Below are 24983 nucleotides of genomic sequence, written 5' to 3' on the forward strand. Positions count from 1 at the left end.
ACAGCCAGTAATGAGAACAGAAAGGAGGTGCGTTTGAAGGAAAAAACTGGGCTACCATATGATCTGGTAGGCCCACTACTGGGCCTATCACCCGAGAAGACCAGAATCAAAAAGACACAGGCCGACAATCCTACACTGCAGCACTATGTACCCTAGGCAAGACTTGGAACAACCAAAATGTCCATCAACAGATGAATGCACAAAGAAGAAGTGGTCCACGTACACAATGGAATATTACTCCGATAAAAAATATAAACTAAATACAAAAAACAAACATAAGTAAGGAGACATAAGCTTTGGGGGTTTATCCGGGCACATTCCACTCGAATGTACAACCAAGGAACACTACTTCCAGGAAGGTACGGTTTCCCTAGTAACCGGAGTGGGGAATGTAGAAATGCTGCGGCCCTGTGGCCGTTTGCCGCAACAGCAGTTTCAAAGCCTGTGCTAAAGGACACTTCATATTCACAAGGACTGCAGGGCTATACGTGACACCTGCCAACAAAATGTGCTGAGGGAGGTAATGGCCAAAAAAATTCAAAATATGGCACATACTTCAAGAAGCCATTTGAATAGGTAAGCTGTACTCACTCTTTAAAAAGCAAAAAAAAAAACAAAAAAAAAAAACATGGCTATAAGCTCCATATAAGGAATTACAAGACATATGCAAATCCAGCCACAAAAAGGTATCAGCTCACACCGGTCAGAATGACCATCAGCAAAAAAATACAAACAATAAATGCTGAAGAGGTTGCGAAGCAATGCATGCCCTCGACTGTAAGTGGCTCGTAAACTGGTAAGTGCCACGAAGGAAAACAGAAGGGAGCTGCCTTTAAAAGGTAAACACGGAGATACCATATGATCCCGCAGGCCCACTCCTTGGCCTATAACCTAGGAAGACAGAAATGGAAAGGCACGAGCAGGCAAAACTGCACTGCAGCAGTATTACAATAGCCAAGACACGGAAACAACCAAAAAGTCCATCAAGAGACGAATGGACAAAGAAGAACCGGTACGTGTACAGATGGAATAGTAGCCACGGAAGAAAAATGAAACAATGCACTTTGCAGAACCATAGATGACTCTGGAGGTCATCACACAACTTGAAGTCAGACAGAAAGCGAAAGACACATATCCTAGGATATCAATTATAGGTGTTACCTAAAAATTGATACCAATGAAGATATTTCCACAGAGAAAGGCAATCACAGATTTATTCAACAAACTTATGGTTTACCCACTGGAAATTTGTGAAGATTGGATACATTAGGATATGGGGGTTGAAAGAGATATACAAACACACGTGAAATATATAATCACCAAAGACCTCCGGAATTCCAAAAGAAGACTACTCAACACTGTGTCATAACCTACATGGCACACGGATCCCAAGATGAATACATATATGTATAGGTGTCAAGCAAACACATCTTGCACACCTAGAACAAACAAAACATTATAATCAAATTTGCTGTGATAAAAGATAAAAATTAAATTAAAAAAAACGAACAAGAAGTAATGAGGCATACAATCATAGGGGTTCTTCCTGGCTCATTCCATTCTAACTTACAACCTTGGAACACAGCTTCCAGGAAGGCTCTGTTGACCTAGTAACCAGATTTGAGAATGGAGAAATCCTGCAGCATTTTGGCCTTCCTGCAACAGCAGTTTTAAACCAAGTGCTAATGGTCAGTTAAAAGTCACCTTCATTGCAGGCCTGTAAATGACACCTGCCCTCAAAAAAAATTCTGGGGTCGAAAATCGACCCAAAAATTCAAAAGAGGGCAAGCTTTCAAGAAGAGAATTTCAAGAGGCATATTTTACACACATTTTGTCTTTTCTCTCTTTTCTGTTTTTTTTTTTCCTTTAACCAAAAAAAGGGCATGGAAAAATGCTCAACATCAGAAGTTAATAAAGACATGCAAATCCCATCTATCAAAACGTTCACCTCACAACAGTCAGAATGATCATCAGCAAAACAGTCCACAAACAATACATGCTGAAGGGGTTTTAGAGAACTGTGCTGTGGACCCTCTAGCTGCTGGTGGGATGTAAACTGGTTACAGCCAGTAGTTAGAACAGAATGAACGTGCGTTTCAAGGTAAAAATTGAGCTACCATACGAACTGGTAAGCCCACTACCGGGCCTAGCACCTGAGAAGACCACAATCCAAAAGACACCGGCTGGCAATCCTACACTGCAGTAATATTTACCACAGCCAACACTTGGAAGCAACCAAAATAGCCATCAATAGATGAACGCACCAGAAGCACTGGTCCATGTACACAATGGAATAGTAGACATGGAAAAGCCTGAAACAGTGCTGTTTGTACCACCATAGAAGGACCGAGGTATAATCACACCACTGGAAGTAAGAAAGAACCCGAAAGAAAGATATCCTATGATGTCACTTACAGGTGTGACCTAAAAAATGATACCCATGAACTTATTTCCAAGAAAAGGACACTCATGGATTAAGAAATCAAAATTATGTTTCACCAAATGGAAAGGTGGGAGGAATGGATACATTAGGTTATGGGGGCGACAGACCTAAACTAATATATATGAAACATATAATCACCAAAGGCCTATGGAATACCAGGAGAGGTCCACTCAACACTCTGTAATAACGTCCATGGGAAAGGATCCAAAGATGAATACATAGATAGATAGACATAATGAACCAGATTCTGTACACCCAGAACATACACAACATTATTATCAAATTGGCTCTGATAAAAAATAAACATAAATTTAAAAAACAAACAAGAAGTAAGGAGATATAAGCGGTTGGGGGTTTGCCTTGGCACATTCCCCTCTAATTTACAGCCTACTGAACCGATTTCCAGGAAGGCTCTGTTGCCCAACTACCCTGAGATTTAAATGCAGAAATTTTGCCACCTTGTGGCCCTTTCCCACAAGAGCGGCTTTAAGCCACAGCTAACGGTCACTTAATATTCACAAGGACTCAGGGCTGTAAAGGACCCCTGCCCTCCAAAAAATGTTCCGAGGTAGGGAATGGCCAAAAAAACTCAAAAGAGAGCAAAGATTTCGAGGAGATCGTATGAGAGGCAAGTTTTACACACACTTTTTTTTTTTTTAAAAAAAGAAAATGGATAAAAGGTCAACATCAGGAATTATTACACTCATGCAAATCTAATCTACGAAAAGGTTTCGACACACACCAGTCGAAAGACCGTCAGCAAAATGCCTACGAACAATAAATGCTGAAGAGGTTTTAGAGAACTGTGTACCCTCTAGCTGCCGGTGAGATGTAAAGTGGCAAGAGCCAATAATGAGAACAGAAAGGAACTGCGTTTCAAAGTAAAGACTGAGGGACCATTCAATCCAGCAGGCCCACCGCTGGGCCTTTCACCTGAGAAGACCAGAGTCGAGAAGACACAGGCTGGCAAAGGTGCACTGACGCAGTATTCACAAAAGCCAAGACGTGGAAGCAACCAAAATGTCCATCAACAGAGGAACGGACAAAGAAGAAGTGGTCCATGTACACAGTGGAATATTAGCCGTGGAAAACAATGACACACTGCTCTTTGCAGCACCATAGATGATCCTGGAGATTATCCCGGAACATTGAGGTCAGTCGGAACGCAAAAGACAAATATCTTTTGATGTCATTTGTAGGTGTTATCTAACAACTGACACAAATGAACTTATTTCCACAGAGAAAGACACTCACAGACTTAGAAAACAACTATGGTTATCTAAAAGGAAAGGTGGGAGCAATGGACAAATTAAGATTAGGGTTGCCATACGTATACCAATACATATTAAATACATATATCAAAAAGACCGACCATATACCAAGGGAGGTCTACTGAACACTGTGTATTAATTTACATGGGAAGATGATCTGTACATGAATAGAGACAGACGATGTACAAATGAACCAGTCTGTGTACATCTAGAACAAATAATATTCTAATCATGAACCTGATTAAGAAAATTATAACAATGAAGATGATGTACTGAGACATAAACTTCGGGGTGTTTTTCCTGGCACATTCCATTCTAATTGACAACCTAGGAACACGACTTCCAGGAAAGCTCTGCTGCCCCAGTGACCAGATTTAGGAATGGAGAGACGCTGCCGCCGTATGGCCGATTCCCACAACAGCAGCTTTCAACCCAGCGCTAATGGTCACTAAATATTAACAACACTTGCAAGCCTGAACGTGACACACGCCCTCAAAAAAAATCCTGGGGTCGAAAATCGACCGAAAAATACAAAAGAGGGCAAGGTTTCAAGAAGACAATTTCAAGAGGTATATTTTACAAGCACTTTATTTTTCTTTGTAACAACAACAACAGCAAAAAGGCGTGGAAAAATGCTCATCGTTAGCTCTTCATAAAAGACATGCAGATCCAATCTACAAAAACGTATCAGCTCACTCCGGTCAGAATGACCATCAGCAAAATTCTGCAAACAGTAAATGCTGAAGGGGCTGTGGAGAAATGCGTACCCTCATCTCTAAGTGAGACTAAACTGGTAAGAGACACTAATGAAAACGGAATGGAGGTGCCTTTAACAGATCCACATTGAGGTACCATAGGATTCAGCAGGCACACTCCTGGGCCTATGACCTAAGAAGACAGAATCAGACAGACACAGGCAGGCAAAACTGCAGTGCAGCAGTATTACAATAGCCAAGACACGGAAACAACCAAAAAGTCCATCAAAAGATGAATGGAAAAGAAGAACTGGTACACGTACAGGTGGAATATTAGCCAAGGAAAAAAATGAAACAATGCCGTTTGCAGCACCATAGATGAGTCTAGAGGTAATCACAACTTGAAGTAAGGCAGAAAGCGAAGGACACATATCCTATGATATCACTTAATGGGGTTACCTAAAAATGGATACCAATGAAGATTGTTCACAGAGAAAGGCAATCAAAGATTCGATCAACAAACGTATGGTTAGCCAAATGGAAAGGCGTGAGGATGGAATAAATTAGGATACTGCGGTAAACAGGGATATACCAACACATGTGAAATATACAAGCACCAAAGACCTACGGAATACCAAGAGAAGACGGCTCAACAGCGTGTCATAACCCACATGGGAAATGGATCCGAAGATGAACAGATATATGTATATGTGTAAAAGAACCCCATCTTACACACTTAGAACAAACAAAACATTGTGATCAAATTTGCTGTGATAAGAAATAAAAATTAAATTAAGAAAACCAACAAGAAGGAATGAGACATAAACGTATGGGGGTTTTCCCTGGCACATTCCATTCTAATTTACAAGTTGGAACATTACACCCAGGAAGGCTCTTTGGCCCTAGTTAACCAGTTCTGGGGATGGAGAAATGCCGCAGCCTTGTGACCGTCTCCTGCAAAAGCAGCCTTAAACACCGTGCTAAGGGTCACTTGATATTCACAAGAACTGCAGCTCAGTAAATGACACCTGCCCTCAAAAAAATATCCTGGATTCGAATATCGACGAAAACATTCAAAAGAGGGCAACCTTTCAAGAAGACAATTTCAAGAGGCATATTTAACTCACATTTTTTTCTTTTCTTTCTTTTTTATTTTTGTTTAACCAAAAAGGCCCTGGAAAAAGCTCAACATCAGGAATTAATAAAGACATGCAAATGCAATCTACAAAAACTTTTACCTGACAACAGTCAGAATGATCATCAGCAAAAAACCTCTAAACAATAAATGGTCAAGGGGTTTGAGAGACCTGTGTACCCTCTAGCTGCTGGTGGGATGTCAAAAGGTAACAGCCAGTAATGAGAACAGAAAGGAGGTGCGTTTGAAGGAAAAAACTGGGCTACCATATGATCTGGTAGGCCCACTACTGGGCCTATCACCCGAGAAGACCAGAATCAAAAAGACACAGGCCGACAATCCTACACTGCAGCACTATGTACCCTAGGCAAGACTTGGAACAACCAAAATGTCCATCAACAGATGAATGCACAAAGAAGAAGTGGTCCACGTACACAATGGAATATTACTCCGATAAAAAATATAAACTAAATACAAAAAACAAACATAAGTAAGGAGACATAAGCTTTGGGGGTTTATCCGGGCACATTCCACTCGAATGTACAACCAAGGAACACTACTTCCAGGAAGGTACGGTTTCCCTAGTAACCGGAGTGGGGAATGTAGAAATGCTGCGGCCCTGTGGCCGTTTGCCGCAACAGCAGTTTCAAAGCCTGTGCTAAAGGACACTTCATATTCACAAGGACTGCAGGGCTATACGTGACACCTGCCAACAAAATGTGCTGAGGGAGGTAATGGCCAAAAAAATTCAAAATATGGCACATACTTCAAGAAGCCATTTGAATAGGTAAGCTGTACTCACTCTTTAAAAAGCAAAAAAAAAAACAAAAAAAAAAAACATGGCTATAAGCTCCATATAAGGAATTACAAGACATATGCAAATCCAGCCACAAAAAGGTATCAGCTCACACCGGTCAGAATGACCATCAGCAAAAAAATACAAACAATAAATGCTGAAGAGGTTGTGAAGCAATGCATGCCCTCGACTGTAAGTGGCTCGTAAACTGGTAAGTGCCACGAAGGAAAACAGAAGGGAGCTGCCTTTAAAAGGTAAACACGGAGATACCATATGATCCCGCAGGCCCACTCCTTGGCCTATAACCTAGGAAGACAGAAATGGAAAGGCACGAGCAGGCAAAACTGCACTGCAGCAGTATTACAATAGCCAAGACACGGAAACAACCAAAAAGTCCATCAAGAGACGAATGGACAAAGAAGAACCGGTACGTGTACAGATGGAATAGTAGCCACGGAAGAAAAATGAAACAATGCACTTTGCAGAACCATAGATGACTCTGGAGGTCATCACACAACTTGAAGTCAGACAGAAAGCGAAAGACACATATCCTAGGATATCAATTATAGGTGTTACCTAAAAATTGATACCAATGAAGATATTTCCACAGAGAAAGGCAATCACAGATTTATTCAACAAACTTATGGTTTACCCACTGGAAATTTGTGAAGATTGGATACATTAGGATATGGGGGTTGAAAGAGATATACAAACACACGTGAAATATATAATCACCAAAGACCTCCGGAATTCCAAAAGAAGACTACTCAACACTGTGTCATAACCTACATGGCACACGGATCCCAAGATGAATACATATATGTATAGGTGTCAAGCAAACACATCTTGCACACCTAGAACAAACAAAACATTATAATCAAATTTGCTGTGATAAAAGATAAAAATTAAATTAAAAAAAACGAACAAGAAGTAATGAGGCATACAATCATAGGGGTTCTTCCTGGCTCATTCCATTCTAACTTACAACCTTGGAACACAGCTTCCAGGAAGGCTCTGTTGACCTAGTAACCAGATTTGAGAATGGAGAAATCCTGCAGCATTTTGGCCTTCCTGCAACAGCAGTTTTAAACCAAGTGCTAATGGTCAGTTAAAAGTCACCTTCATTGCAGGCCTGTAAATGACACCTGCCCTCAAAAAAAATTCTGGGGTCGAAAATCGACCCAAAAATTCAAAAGAGGGCAAGCTTTCAAGAAGAGAATTTCAAGAGGCATATTTTACACACATTTTGTCTTTTCTCTCTTTTCTGTTTTTTTTTTTCCTTTAACCAAAAAAAGGGCATGGAAAAATGCTCAACATCAGAAGTTAATAAAGACATGCAAATCCCATCTATCAAAACGTTCACCTCACAACAGTCAGAATGATCATCAGCAAAACAGTCCACAAACAATACATGCTGAAGGGGTTTTAGAGAACTGTGCTGTGGACCCTCTAGCTGCTGGTGGGATGTAAACTGGTTACAGCCAGTAGTTAGAACAGAATGAACGTGCGTTTCAAGGTAAAAATTGAGCTACCATACGAACTGGTAAGCCCACTACCGGGCCTAGCACCTGAGAAGACCACAATCCAAAAGACACCGGCTGGCAATCCTACACTGCAGTAATATTTACCACAGCCAACACTTGGAAGCAACCAAAATAGCCATCAATAGATGAACGCACCAGAAGCACTGGTCCATGTACACAATGGAATAGTAGACATGGAAAAGCCTGAAACAGTGCTGTTTGTACCACCATAGAAGGACCGAGGTATAATCACACCACTGGAAGTAAGAAAGAACCCGAAAGAAAGATATCCTATGATGTCACTTACAGGTGTGACCTAAAAAATGATACCCATGAACTTATTTCCAAGAAAAGGACACTCATGGATTAAGAAATCAAAATTATGTTTCACCAAATGGAAAGGTGGGAGGAATGGATACATTAGGTTATGGGGGCGACAGACCTAAACTAATATATATGAAACATATAATCACCAAAGGCCTATGGAATACCAGGAGAGGTCCACTCAACACTCTGTAATAACGTCCATGGGAAAGGATCCAAAGATGAATACATAGATAGATAGACATAATGAACCAGATTCTGTACACCCAGAACATACACAACATTATTATCAAATTGGCTCTGATAAAAAATAAACATAAATTTAAAAAACAAACAAGAAGTAAGGAGATATAAGCGGTTGGGGGTTTGCCTTGGCACATTCCCCTCTAATTTACAGCCTACTAGAACGATTTCCAGGAAGGCTCTGTTGCCCAACTACCCTGAGATTTAAATGCAGAAATTTTGCCACCTTGTGGCCCTTTCCCACAAGAGCGGCTTTAAGCCACAGCTAACGGTCACTTACTATTCACAAGGACTCAGGGCTGTAAAGGACCCCTGCCCTCCAAAAAATGTTCCGAGGTAGGGAATGGCCAAAAAAACTCAAAAGAGAGCAAAGATTTCGAGGAGATCGTATGAGAGGCAAGTTTTACACACACTTTTTTTTTTTTTAAAAAAAGAAAATGGATAAAAGGTCAACATCAGGAATTATTACACTCATGCAAATCTAATCTACGAAAAGGTTTCGACACACACCAGTCGAAAGACCGTCAGCAAAATGCCTACGAACAATAAATGCTGAAGAGGTTTTAGAGAACTGTGTACCCTCTAGCTGCCGGTGAGATGTAAAGTGGCAAGAGCCAATAATGAGAACAGAAAGGAACTGCGTTTCAAAGTAAAGACTGAGGGACCATTCAATCCAGCAGGCCCACCGCTGGGCCTTTCACCTGAGAAGACCAGAGTCGAGAAGACACAGGCTGGCAAAGGTGCACTGACGCAGTATTCACAAAAGCCAAGACGTGGAAGCAACCAAAATGTCCATCAACAGAGGAACGGACAAAGAAGAAGTGGTCCATGTACACAGTGGAATATTAGCCGTGGAAAACAATGACACACTGCTCTTTGCAGCACCATAGATGATCCTGGAGATTATCCCGGAACATTGAGGTCAGTCGGAACGCAAAAGACAAATATCTTTTGATGTCATTTGTAGGTGTTATCTAACAACTGACACAAATGAACTTATTTCCACAGAGAAAGACACTCACAGACTTAGAAAACAACTATGGTTATCTAAAAGGAAAGGTGGGAGCAATGGACAAATTAAGATTAGGGTTGCCATACGTATACCAATACATATTAAATACATATATCAAAAAGACCGACCATATACCAAGGGAGGTCTACTGAACACTGTGTATTAATTTACATGGGAAGATGATCTGTACATGAATAGAGACAGACGATGTACAAATGAACCAGTCTGTGTACATCTAGAACAAATAATATTCTAATCATGAACCTGATTAAGAAAATTATAACAATGAAGATGATGTACTGAGACATAAACTTCGGGGTGTTTTTCCTGGCACATTCCATTCTAATTGACAACCTAGGAACACGACTTCCAGGAAAGCTCTGCTGCCCCAGTGACCAGATTTAGGAATGGAGAGACGCTGCCGCCGTATGGCCGATTCCCACAACAGCAGCTTTCAACCCAGCGCTAATGGTCACTAAATATTAACAACACTTGCAAGCCTGAACGTGACACACGCCCTCAAAAAAAATCCTGGGGTCGAAAATCGACCGAAAAATACAAAAGAGGGCAAGGTTTCAAGAAGACAATTTCAAGAGGTATATTTTACAAGCACTTTATTTTTCTTTGTAACAACAACAACAGCAAAAAGGCGTGGAAAAATGCTCATCGTTAGCTCTTCATAAAAGACATGCAGATCCAATCTACAAAAACGTATCAGCTCACTCCGGTCAGAATGACCATCAGCAAAATTCTGCAAACAGTAAATGCTGAAGGGGCTGTGGAGAAATGCGTACCCTCATCTCTAAGTGAGACTAAACTGGTAAGAGACACTAATGAAAACGGAATGGAGGTGCCTTTAACAGATCCACATTGAGGTACCATAGGATTCAGCAGGCACACTCCTGGGCCTATGACCTAAGAAGACAGAATCAGACAGACACAGGCAGGCAAAACTGCAGTGCAGCAGTATTACAATAGCCAAGACACGGAAACAACCAAAAAGTCCATCAAAAGATGAATGGAAAAGAAGAACTGGTACACGTACAGGTGGAATATTAGCCAAGGAAAAAAATGAAACAATGCCGTTTGCAGCACCATAGATGAGTCTAGAGGTAATCACAACTTGAAGTAAGGCAGAAAGCGAAGGACACATATCCTATGATATCACTTAATGGGGTTACCTAAAAATGGATACCAATGAAGATTGTTCACAGAGAAAGGCAATCAAAGATTCGATCAACAAACGTATGGTTAGCCAAATGGAAAGGCGTGAGGATGGAATAAATTAGGATACTGCGGTAAACAGGGATATACCAACACATGTGAAATATACAAGCACCAAAGACCTACGGAATACCAAGAGAAGACGGCTCAACAGCGTGTCATAACCCACATGGGAAATGGATCCGAAGATGAACAGATATATGTATATGTGTAAAAGAACCCCATCTTACACACTTAGAACAAACAAAACATTGTGATCAAATTTGCTGTGATAAGAAATAAAAATTAAATTAAGAAAACCAACAAGAAGGAATGAGACATAAACGTATGGGGGTTTTCCCTGGCACATTCCATTCTAATTTACAAGTTGGAACATTACACCCAGGAAGGCTCTTTGGCCCTAGTTAACCAGTTCTGGGGATGGAGAAATGCCGCAGCCTTGTGACCGTCTCCTGCAAAAGCAGCCTTAAACACCGTGCTAAGGGTCACTTGATATTCACAAGAACTGCAGCTCAGTAAATGACACCTGCCCTCAAAAAAATATCCTGGATTCGAATATCGACGAAAACATTCAAAAGAGGGCAACCTTTCAAGAAGACAATTTCAAGAGGCATATTTAACTCACATTTTTTTCTTTTCTTTCTTTTTTATTTTTGTTTAACCAAAAAGGCCCTGGAAAAAGCTCAACATCAGGAATTAATAAAGACATGCAAATGCAATCTACAAAAACTTTTACCTGACAACAGTCAGAATGATCATCAGCAAAAAACCTCTAAACAATAAATGGTCAAGGGGTTTGAGAGACCTGTGTACCCTCTAGCTGCTGGTGGGATGTCAAAAGGTAACAGCCAGTAATGAGAACAGAAAGGAGGTGCGTTTGAAGGAAAAAACTGGGCTACCATATGATCTGGTAGGCCCACTACTGGGCCTATCACCCGAGAAGACCAGAATCAAAAAGACACAGGCCGACAATCCTACACTGCAGCACTATGTACCCTAGGCAAGACTTGGAACAACCAAAATGTCCATCAACAGATGAATGCACAAAGAAGAAGTGGTCCACGTACACAATGGAATATTACTCCGATAAAAAATATAAACTAAATACAAAAAACAAACATAAGTAAGGAGACATAAGCTTTGGGGGTTTATCCGGGCACATTCCACTCGAATGTACAACCAAGGAACACTACTTCCAGGAAGGTACGGTTTCCCTAGTAACCGGAGTGGGGAATGTAGAAATGCTGCGGCCCTGTGGCCGTTTGCCGCAACAGCAGTTTCAAAGCCTGTGCTAAAGGACACTTCATATTCACAAGGACTGCAGGGCTATACGTGACACCTGCCAACAAAATGTGCTGAGGGAGGTAATGGCCAAAAAAATTCAAAATATGGCACATACTTCAAGAAGCCATTTGAATAGGTAAGCTGTACTCACTCTTTAAAAAGCAAAAAAAAAACAAAAAAAAAACATGGCTATAAGCTCCATATAAGGAATTACAAGACATATGCAAATCCAGCCACAAAAAGGTATCAGCTCACACCGGTCAGAATGACCATCAGCAAAAAAATACAAACAATAAATGCTGAAGAGGTTGTGAAGCAATGCATGCCCTCGACTGTAAGTGGCTCGTAAACTGGTAAGTGCCACGAAGGAAAACAGAAGGGAGCTGCCTTTAAAAGGTAAACACGGAGATACCATATGATCCCGCAGGCCCACTCCTTGGCCTATAACCTAGGAAGACAGAAATGGAAAGGCACGAGCAGGCAAAACTGCACTGCAGCAGTATTACAATAGCCAAGACACGGAAACAACCAAAAAGTCCATCAAGAGACGAATGGACAAAGAAGAACCGGTACGTGTACAGATGGAATAGTAGCCACGGAAGAAAAATGAAACAATGCACTTTGCAGAACCATAGATGACTCTGGAGGTCATCACACAACTTGAAGTCAGACAGAAAGCGAAAGACACATATCCTAGGATATCAATTATAGGTGTTACCTAAAAATTGATACCAATGAAGATATTTCCACAGAGAAAGGCAATCACAGATTTATTCAACAAACTTATGGTTTACCCACTGGAAATTTGTGAAGATTGGATACATTAGGATATGGGGGTTGAAAGAGATATACAAACACACGTGAAATATATAATCACCAAAGACCTCCGGAATTCCAAAAGAAGACTACTCAACACTGTGTCATAACCTACATGGCACACGGATCCCAAGATGAATACATATATGTATAGGTGTCAAGCAAACACATCTTGCACACCTAGAACAAACAAAACATTATAATCAAATTTGCTGTGATAAAAGATAAAAATTAAATTAAAAAAAACGAACAAGAAGTAATGAGGCATACAATCATAGGGGTTCTTCCTGGCTCATTCCATTCTAACTTACAACCTTGGAACACAGCTTCCAGGAAGGCTCTGTTGACCTAGTAACCAGATTTGAGAATGGAGAAATCCTGCAGCATTTTGGCCTTCCTGCAACAGCAGTTTTAAACCAAGTGCTAATGGTCAGTTAAAAGTCACCTTCATTGCAGGCCTGTAAATGACACCTGCCCTCAAAAAAAATTCTGGGGTCGAAAATCGACCCAAAAATTCAAAAGAGGGCAAGCTTTCAAGAAGAGAATTTCAAGAGGCATATTTTACACACATTTTGTCTTTTCTCTCTTTTCTGTTTTTTTTTTTCCTTTAACCAAAAAAAGGGCATGGAAAAATGCTCAACATCAGAAGTTAATAAAGACATGCAAATCCCATCTATCAAAACGTTCACCTCACAACAGTCAGAATGATCATCAGCAAAACAGTCCACAAACAATACATGCTGAAGGGGTTTTAGAGAACTGTGCTGTGGACCCTCTAGCTGCTGGTGGGATGTAAACTGGTTACAGCCAGTAGTTAGAACAGAATGAACGTGCGTTTCAAGGTAAAAATTGAGCTACCATACGAACTGGTAAGCCCACTACCGGGCCTAGCACCTGAGAAGACCACAATCCAAAAGACACCGGCTGGCAATCCTACACTGCAGTAATATTTACCACAGCCAACACTTGGAAGCAACCAAAATAGCCATCAATAGATGAACGCACCAGAAGCACTGGTCCATGTACACAATGGAATAGTAGACATGGAAAAGCCTGAAACAGTGCTGTTTGTACCACCATAGAAGGACCGAGGTATAATCACACCACTGGAAGTAAGAAAGAACCCGAAAGAAAGATATCCTATGATGTCACTTACAGGTGTGACCTAAAAAATGATACCCATGAACTTATTTCCAAGAAAAGGACACTCATGGATTAAGAAATCAAAATTATGTTTCACCAAATGGAAAGGTGGGAGGAATGGATACATTAGGTTATGGGGGCGACAGACCTAAACTAATATATATGAAACATATAATCACCAAAGGCCTATGGAATACCAGGAGAGGTCCACTCAACACTCTGTAATAACGTCCATGGGAAAGGATCCAAAGATGAATACATAGATAGATAGACATAATGAACCAGATTCTGTACACCCAGAACATACACAACATTATTATCAAATTGGCTCTGATAAAAAATAAACATAAATTTAAAAAACAAACAAGAAGTAAGGAGATATAAGCGGTTGGGGGTTTGCCTTGGCACATTCCCCTCTAATTTACAGCCTACTGAACCGATTTCCAGGAAGGCTCTGTTGCCCAACTACCCTGAGATTTAAATGCAGAAATTTTGCCACCTTGTGGCCCTTTCCCACAAGAGCGGCTTTAAGCCACAGCTAACGGTCACTTAATATTCACAAGGACTCAGGGCTGTAAAGGACCCCTGCCCTCCAAAAAATGTTCCGAGGTAGGGAATGGCCAAAAAAACTCAAAAGAGAGCAAAGATTTCGAGGAGATCGTATGAGAGGCAAGTTTTACACACACTTTTTTTTTTTTTTAAAAAAAGAAAATGGATAAAAGGTCAACATCAGGAATTATTACACTCATGCAAATCTAATCTACGAAAAGGTTTCGACACACACCAGTCGAACGACCGTCAGCAAAATGCCTACGAACAATAAATGCTGAAGAGGTTTTAGAGAACTGTGTACCCTCTAGCTGCCGGTGAGATGTAAAGTGGCAAGGGCCAATAATGAGAACAGAAAGGAACTGCGTTTCAAAGTAAAGACTGAGGGACCATTCAATCCAGCAGGCCCACCGCTGGGCCTTTCACCTGAGAAGACCAGAGTCGAGAAGACACAGGCTGGCAAAGGTGCACTGACGCAGTATTCACAAAAGCCAAGACGTGGAAGCAACCAAAATGTCCATCAACAGAGGAACGGACAAAGAAGAAGTGGTCCATGTACACAGTGGAATATTAGCCGTGGAAAACAATGACACACTGCTCTTTGCAGCACCATAGATGATCCTGGAGATTATCCCGGAACATGAGGTCAGTCGGAACGCAAAAGACAAATATCTTTTGATGTCATTTGTAGGTGTTATCTAACAACTGACACAAATGAACTTATTTCCACAGAGAAAGACACTCACAGACTTAGAAAACAACTATGGTTATCTAAAAGGAAAGGTGGGAGCAATGGACAAATTAAGATTAGGGTTGCCATACGTATACCAATACACATTAAATACATATATCAAAAAGACCGACCATATACCAAGGGAGGTCTACTGAACACTGTGTATTAATTTACATGGGAAGATGATCTGTACATGAATAGAGACAGACGATGTACAAATGAACCAGTTTGTGTACATCTAGAACAAATAATACTCTAATCATGAACCTGATTAAGAAAATTAAATTATAACAATGAAGATGATGTACTGAGACATAAACTTCGGGGTTTTTTTCCTGGCACATTCCATTCTAATTGACAACCTAGGAACACGACTTCCAGGAAAGCTCTGCTGCCCCAGTGACCAGATTTAGGAATGGAGAGACGCTGCCGCCGTATGGCCGATTCCCACAACAGCAGCTTTCAACCCAGCGCTAATGGTCGCTAAATATTAACAACACTTGCAAGCCTGAACGTGACACACGCCCTCAAAAAAAATCCTGGGGTCGAAAATCGACCGAAAAATACAAAAGAGGGCAAGGTTTCAAGAAGACAATTTCAAGAGGTATATTTTACAAGCACTTTATTTTTCTTTGTAACAACAACAACAGCAAAAAGGCGTGGAAGAATGCTCATCGTTAGCTCTTCATAAAAGACATGCAAATCCAATCTACAAAAACGTATCAGCTCACTCCGGTCAGAATGACCATCAGCAAAATTCTGCAAACAGTAAATGCTGAAGGGGCTGTGGAGAAATGCGTACCCTCATCTCTAAGTGAGACTAAACTGGTAAGAGACACTAATGAAAACGGAATGGAGGTGCCTTTAACAGATCCACATTGAGGTACCATAGGATTCAGCAGGCACACTCCTGGGCCTATGACCTAAGAAGACAGAATCAGACAGACACAGGCAGGCAAAACTGCAGTGCAGCAGTATTACAATAGCCAAGACACGGAAACAACCAAAAAGTCCATCAAAAGATGAATGGAAAAGAAGAACTGGTACACGTACAGGTGGAATATTAGCCAAGGAAAAAAATGAAACAATGCCGTTTGCAGCACCATAGATGAGTCTAGAGGTAATCACAACTTGAAGTAAGGCAGAAAGCGAAGGACACATATCCTATGATATCACTTAATGGGGTCACCTAAAAATGGATACCAATGAAGATTGTTCACAGAGAAAGGCAATCAAAGATTCGATCAACAAACGTATGGTTAGCCAAATGGAAAGGCGTGAGGATGGAATAAATTAGGATACTGCGGTAAACAGGGATATACCAACACATGTGAAATATACAAGCACCAAAGACCTACGGAATACCAAGAGAAGACGGCTCAACAGCGTGTCATAACCCACATGGGAAATGGATCCGAAGATGAACAGATATATGTATATGTGTAAAAGAACCCCATCTTACACACTTAGAACAAACAAAACATTGTGATCAAGTTTGCTGTGATAAGAAATAAAAATTAAATTAAGAAAACCAACAAGAAGGAATGCGACATAAACGTATGGGGGTTTTCCCTGGCACATTCCATTCTAATTTACAAGTTGGAACATTACACCCAGGAAGGCTCTTTGGCCCTAGTTAACCAGTTCTGGGGATGGAGAAATGCCGCAGCCTTGTGACCGTCTCCTGCAAAAGCAGCTTTAAACACCGAGCTAAGGGTCACTTGATATTCACAAGAACTGCAGCTCAGTAAACGACACCTGCCCTCAAAAAAATATCCTGGATTCGAATATCGATGAAAAAATTCAAAAGACGGCAACCTTTCAAGAAGACAATTTCAAGAGGCATATTTAACTCACATTTTTTCTGTTCTTTCTTCTTTATTTTTGTTTAACCAAAAAGGCCTTGGAAAAAGCTCAACATCAGGAATTAATAAAGACATGCAAATGCAATCTACAAAAACTTTTACCTGACAACAGTCAGAATGATCATCAGGAAAAAATCTCTAAACAGTAAATGGTCAAGGGGTTTGAGAGACCTGTGTACCCTCTAGCTGCTGGTGGGGTGTCAAAAGGTAACAGCCAGTAATGAGAACAGAAAGGAGGCGCGTTTAAAGGTAAAAATTGGGCTACCATATGATCTGGTAGGCCCACTACTGGGCCTATCACCCGAGAAGACCAGAATCAAAAAGACACAGGCTGACAATCCTACACTGCAGCACTATGTACCCTAGGCAAGACTTGGAACAACCAAAATGTCCATCAACAGATGAATGCACAAAGAAGTGGTCCACGTACACAATGGAATATTACTCCGATAAAAAATATAAACTAAATACAAAAAACAAACATAAGTAAGGAGACATAAGCTTTGGGGGTTTATCCGGGCACATTCCACTCGAATGTACAACCAAGGAACACTACTTCCAGGAAGGTACGGTTTCCCTAGTAACCAGAGTGGGGAATGTAGAAATGCTGCGGCCCTGTGGCCGTTTGCCGCAACAGCAGTTTCAAAGCCTGTGCTAAAGGACACTTCATATTCACAAGGACTGCAGGGCTATACATGACACCTGCCAACAAAATGTGCTGAGGGAGGTAATGGCCAAAAAAATTCAAAATATGGCACATACTTCAAGAAGCCATTTGAATAGGTAAGCTGTACTCACTCTTTAAAAAGCAAAAAAAAAAAAAAAGTACGTGGCTATAAGCTCCATATAAGGAATTACAAGACATATGCAAATCCAGCCACAAAAAGGTATCAGCTCACACCGGTCAGAATGACCATCAGCAAAAAAATACAAACAATAAATGCTGAAGAGGTTGTGAAGCAATGCATACCCTCGACTGTAAGTGGCTCGTAAACTGGTAAGTGCCACGAAGGAAAACAGAAGGGAGCTGCCTTTAAAAGGTAAACATCGAGATACCATATGATCCCGCAGGCCCACTCCTTGGCCTATAACCTAGGAAGACAGAAATGGAAAGGCACAGGCAGGCAAAACTGCACTGCAGCAGTATTACAATAGCCAAGACACGGAAACAACCAAAAAGTCCATCAAGAGACGAATGGACAAAGAAGAACCGGTACGTGTACAGATGGAATAGTAGCCACGGAAGAAAAATGAAACAATGCACTTTGCAGAACCATAGATGACTCTGGAGGTCATCACACAACTTGAAGTCAGACAGAAAGCGAAAGACACATATCCTAGGATATCAATTATAGGTGTTACCTAAAAATTGATACCAATGAAGATATTTCCACAGAGAAAGGCAATCACAGATTTATTCAACAAACTTATGGTTAACCCACTGGAAATTTGTGAAGATTGGATACATTAGGATATCGGGGTTAACAGAGATATACAAACACACGTGAAATATATAATCACCAAAGACCTCCGGAATTCCAAAAGAAGACTACTCAACACCGTGTCATAACCTACATGGCACACGGATCCCAAGATGAATACATATATGTATAGGTGTCAAGCAAACACATCTTGCACACCTAGAACAAACAAAACATTATAATCAAATTTGCTGTGATAAAACATAAAAATTAAATTAAAAAGAACGAACAAGAAGTAATGAGGCATACAATTATAGGGGTTCTTCCTGGCTCATTCCATTCTAACTTACAACCTTGGAACACAGCTTCCAGGATGGCTCTGTTGACCTAGTAACCAGATTTGAGAATGGAGAAATCCTGCAGCATTTTGGCCTTCCTGCAACAGCAGTTTTAAACCAAGTGCTAATGGTCAGTTAAAAGTCACCTTCATTGCAGGCCTGTAAATGACACCTGCCCTCAAAAAAAATTCTGGGGTCGAAAATCGACCCAAAAATTCAAAAGAGGGCAAGCTTTCAAGAAGAGAATTTCAAGAGGCATATTTTACACACATTTTGTCTCTTTTCTCTCTTTTCTGTTTTTTTTTTCCTTTAACCAAAAAAAGGGCATGGAAAAATGCTCAACATCAGAAGTTAATAAAGACATGCAAATCCCATCTATCAAAACGTTCACCTCACAACAGTCAGAATGATCATCAGCAAAACAGTCCACAAACAATACATGCTGAAGGGGTTTTAGAGAACTGTGCTGTGGACCCTCTAGCTGCTGGTGGGATGTAAACTGGTTACAGCCAGTAGTTAGAACAGAATGAACGTGCGTTTCAAGGTAAAAATTGAGCTACCATACGAACTGGTAAGCCCACTACCGGGCCTAGCACCTGAGAAGACCACAATCCAAAAGACACCGGCTGGCAATCCTACACTGCAGTAATATTTACCACAGCCAACACTTGGAAGCAACCAAAATAGCCATCAATAGATGAACGCACCAGAAGCACTGGTCCATGTACACAATGGAATAGTAGACATGGAAAAGCCTGAAACAGTGCTGTTTGTACCACCATAGAAGGACCGAGGTATAATCACACCACTGGAAGTAAGAAAGAACCCGAAAGAAAGATATCCTATGATGTCACTTACAGGTGTGACCTAAAAAATGATACCCATGAACTTATTTCCAAGAAAAGGACACTCATGGATTAAGAAATCAAAATTATGTTTCACCAAATGGAAAGGTGGGAGGAATGGATACATTAGGTTATGGGGGTGACAGACCTAAACTAATATATATGAAACATATAATCACCAAAGGCCTATGGAATACCAGGAGAGGTCCACTCAACACTCTGTAATAACGTCCATGGGAAAGGATCCAAAGATGAATACATAGATAGATAGACATAATGAACCAGATTCTGTACACCCAGAACATACACAACATTATTATCAAATTGGCTCTGATAAAAAATAAACATAAAATTTAAAAAACAAACAAGAAGTAAGGAGATATAAGCGGTTGGGGGTTTGCCTTGGCACATTCCCCTCTAATTTACAGCCTACTGAACCGATTTCCAGGAAGGCTCTGTTGCCCAACTACCCTGAGATTTAAATGCAGAAATTTTGCCACCTTGTGGCCCTTTCCCACAAGAGCGGCTTTAAGCCACAGCTAACGGTCACTTACTATTCACAAGGACTCAGGGCTGTAAAGGACCCCTGCCCTCCAAAAAATGTTCCGAGGTAGGGAATGGCCAAAAAAACTCAAAAGAGAGCAAAGATTTCGAGGAGATCGTATGAGAGGCAAGTTTTACACACACTTTTTTTTTTTTTTAAAAAAAGAAAATGGATAAACGGTCAACATCAGGAATTATTACACTCATGCAAATCTAATCTACGAAAAGGTTTCGACACACACCAGTCGAACGACCGTCAGCAAAATGCCTACGAACAATAAATGCTGAAGAGGTTTTAGAGAACTGTGTACCCTCTAGCTGCCGGTGAGATGTAAAGTGGCAAGGGCCAATAATGAGAACAGAAAGGAACTGCGTTTCAAAGTAAAGACTGAGGGACCATTCAATCCAGCAGGCCCACCGCTGGGCCTTTCACCTGAGAAGACCAGAGTCGAGAAGACACAGGCTGGCAAAGGTGCACTGACGCAGTATTCACAAAAGCCAAGACGTGGAAGCAACCAAAATGTCCATCAACAGAGGAACGGACAAAGAAGAAGTGGTCCATGTACACAGTGGAATATTAGCCGTGGAAAACAATGACACACTGCTCTTTGCAGCACCATAGATGATCCTGGAGATTATCCCGGAACATGAGGTCAGTCGGAACGCAAAAGACAAATATCTTTTGATGTCATTTGTAGGTGTTATCTAACAACTGACACAAATGAACTTATTTCCACAGAGAAAGACACTCACAGACTTAGAAAACAACTATGGTTATCTAAAAGGAAAGGTGGGAGCAATGGACAAATTAAGATTAGGGTTGCCATACGTATACCAATACACATTAAATACATATATCAAAAAGACCGACCATATACCAAGGGAGGTCTACTGAACACTGTGTATTAATTTACATGGGAAGATGATCTGTACATGAATAGAGACAGACGATGTACAAATGAACCAGTTTGTGTACATCTAGAACAAATAATACTCTAATCATGAACCTGATTAAGAAAATTAAATTATAACAATGAAGATGATGTACTGAGACATAAACTTCGGGGTTTTTTTCCTGGCACATTCCATTCTAATTGACAACCTAGGAACACGACTTCCAGGAAAGCTCTGCTGCCCCAGTGACCAGATTTAGGAATGGAGAGACGCTGCCGCCGTATGGCCGATTCCCACAACAGCAGCTTTCAACCCAGCGCTAATGGTCGCTAAATATTAACAACACTTGCAAGCCTGAACGTGACACACGCCCTCAAAAAAAATCCTGGGGTCGAAAATCGACCGAAAAATACAAAAGAGGGCAAGGTTTCAAGAAGACAATTTCAAGAGGTATATTTTACAAGCACTTTATTTTTCTTTGTAACAACAACAGCAGCAAAAAGGCGTGGAAAAATGCTCATCGTTAGCTCATCATAAAAGACATGCAGATCCAATCTACAAAAACGTATCAGCTCACACCGGTCAGAATGACCATCAGCAAAATTCTGCAAACAGTAAATGCTGAAGGGGCTGTGGAGAAATGCGTACCCTCATCTCTAAGTGAGACTAAACTGGTAAGAGACACTAATGAAAACGGAATGGAGGTGCCTTTAACAGATCCACATTGAGGTACCATAGGATTCAGCAGGCACACTCCTGGGCCTATGACCTAAGAAGACAGAATCAGACAGACACAGGCAGGCAAAACTGCAGTGCAGCAGTATTACAATAGCCAAGACACGGAAACAACCAAAAAGTCCATCAAAAGATGAATGGAAAAGAAGAACTGGTACACGTACAGGTGGAATATTAGCCAAGGAAAAAAATGAAACAATGCCGTTTGCAGCACCATAGATGAGTCTAGAGGTAATCACAACTTGAAGTAAGGCAGAAAGCGAAGGACACATATCCTATGATATCACTTAATGGGGTTACCTAAAAATGGATACCAATGAAGATTGTTCACAGAGAAAGGCAATCAAAGATTCGATCAACAAACGTATGGTTAGCCAAATGGAAAGGCGTGAGGATGGAATAAATTAGGATACTGCGGTAAACAGGGATATACCAACACATGTGAAATATACAAGCACCAAAGACCTACGGAATACCAAGAGAAGACGGCTCAACAGCGTGTCATAACCCACATGGGAAATGGATCCGAAGATGAACAGATATATGTATATGTGTAAAAGAACCCCATCTTACACACTTAGAACAAACAAAACATTGTGATCAAATTTGCTGTGATAAGAAATAAAAATTAAATTAAGAAAACCAACAAGAAGGAATGAGACATAAACGTATGGGGGTTTTCCCTGGCACATTCCATTCTAATTTACAAGTTGGAACATTACACCCAGGAAGGCTCTTTGGCCCTAGTTAACCAGTTCTGGGGATGGAGAAATGCCGCAGCCTTGTGACCGTCTCCTGCAAAAGCAGCCTTAAACACCGTGCTAAGGGTCACTTGATATTCACAAGAACTGCAGCTCAGTAAATGACACCTGCCCTCAAAAAAATATCCTGGATTCGAATATCGACGAAAACATTCAAAAGAGGGCAACCTTTCAAGAAGACAATTTCAAGAGGCATATTTAACTCACATTTTTTTCTTTTCTTTCTTTTTTATTTTTGTTTAACCAAAAAGGCCCTGGAAGAAGCTCAACATCAGGAATTAATAAAGACATGCAAATGCAATCTACAAAAACTTTTACCTGACAACAGTCAGAATGATCATCAGCAAAAAACCTCTAAACAATAAATGGTCAAGGGGTTTTAGAGACCTGTGTACCCTCTAGCTGCTGGTGGGATGTCAAAAGGTAACAGCCAGTAATGAGAACAGAAAGGAGGCGCGTTTGAAGGAAAAAACTGGGCTACCATATGATCTGGTAGGCCCACTACTGGGCCTATCACCCGGGAAGACCAGAATCAAAAAGACACAGGCCGACAATCCTACACTGCAGCACTATGTACCCTAGGCAAGACTTGAAACAACCAAAATGTCCATCAACAGATGAATGCACAAAGAAGAAGTGGTCCACGTACACAATGGAATATTACTCCGATAAAAAATATAAACTAAATACAAAAAACAAACATAAGTAAGGAGACATAAGCTTTGGGGGTTTATCCGGGCACATTCCACTCGAATGTACAACCAAGGAACACTACTTCCAGGAAGGTGCGGTTTCCCTAGTAACCAGAGTGGGGAATGTAGAAATGCTGCGGCCCTGTGGCCGTTTGCCGCAACAGCAGTTTCAAAGCCTGTGCTAAAGGACACTTCATATTCACAAGGACTGCAGGGCTATACATGACACCTGCCAACAAAATGTGCTGAGGGAGGTAATGGCCAAAAAAATTCAAAATATGGCACATACTTCAAGAAGCCATTTGAATAGGTAAGCTGTACTCACTCTTTAAAAAGCAAAAAAAAAAACAAAAAAAAAACATGGCTATAAGCTCCATATAAGGAATTACAAGACATATGCAAATCCAGCCACAAAAAGGTATCAGCTCACACCGGTCAGAATGACCATCAGCAAAAAAATACAAACAATAAATGCTGAAGAGGTTGCGAAGAAATGCATGCCCTCGACTGTAAGTGGCTCGTAAACTGGTAAGTGCCACGAAGGAAAACAGAAGGGAGCTGCCTTTAAAAGGTAAACACGGAGATACCATATGATCCCGCAGGCCCACTCCTTGGCCTATAACCTAGGAAGACAGAAATGGAAAGGCACGAGCAGGCAAAACTGCACTGCAGCAGTATTACAATAGCCAAGACACGGAAACAACCAAAAAGTCCATCAAGAGACGAATGGACAAAGAAGAACCGGTACGTGTACAGATGGAATAGTAGCCACGGAAGAAAAATGAAACAATGCACTTTGCAGAACCATAGATGACTCTGGAGGTCATCACACAACTTGAAGTCAGACAGAAAGCGAAAGACACATATCCTAGGATATCAATTATAGGTGTTACCTAAAAATTGATACCAATGAAGATATTTCCACAGAGAAAGGCAATCACAGATTTATTCAACAAACTTATGGTTTACCCACTGGAAATTTGTGAAGATTGGATACATTAGGATATGGGGGTTGAAAGAGATATACAAACACACGTGAAATATATAATCACCAAAGACCTCCGGAATTCCAAAAGAAGACTACTCAACACTGTGTCATAACCTACATGGCACACGGATCCCAAGATGAATACATATATGTATAGGTGTCAAGCAAACACATCTTGCACACCTAGAACAAACAAAACATTATAATCAAATTTGCTGTGATAAAAGATAAAAATTAAATTAAAAAAAACGAACAAGAAGTAATGAGGCATACAATCATAGGGGTTCTTCCTGGCTCATTCCATTCTAACTTACAACCTTGGAACACAGCTTCCAGGAAGGCTCTGTTGACCTAGTAACCAGATTTGAGAATGGAGAAATCCTGCAGCATTTTGGCCTTCCTGCAACAGCAGTTTTAAACCAAGTGCTAATGGTCAGTTAAAAGTCACCTTCATTGCAGGCCTGTAAATGACACCTGCCCTCAAAAAAAATTCTGGGGTCGAAAATCGACCCAAAAATTCAAAAGAGGGCAAGCTTTCAAGAAGAGAATTTCAAGAGGCATATTTTACACACATTTTGTCTTTTCTCTCTTTTCTGTTTTTTTTTTTCCTTTAACCAAAAAAAGGGCATGGAAAAATGCTCAACATCAGAAGTTAATAAAGACATGCAAATCCCATCTATCAAAACGTTCACCTCACAACAGTCAGAATG

Source organism: Eschrichtius robustus, chromosome 1 (genome assembly GCF_028021215.1).
Source record: "Eschrichtius robustus isolate mEscRob2 chromosome 1, mEscRob2.pri, whole genome shotgun sequence".
NCBI classification, from domain to species: domain Eukaryota; kingdom Metazoa; phylum Chordata; class Mammalia; order Artiodactyla; family Eschrichtiidae; genus Eschrichtius; species Eschrichtius robustus.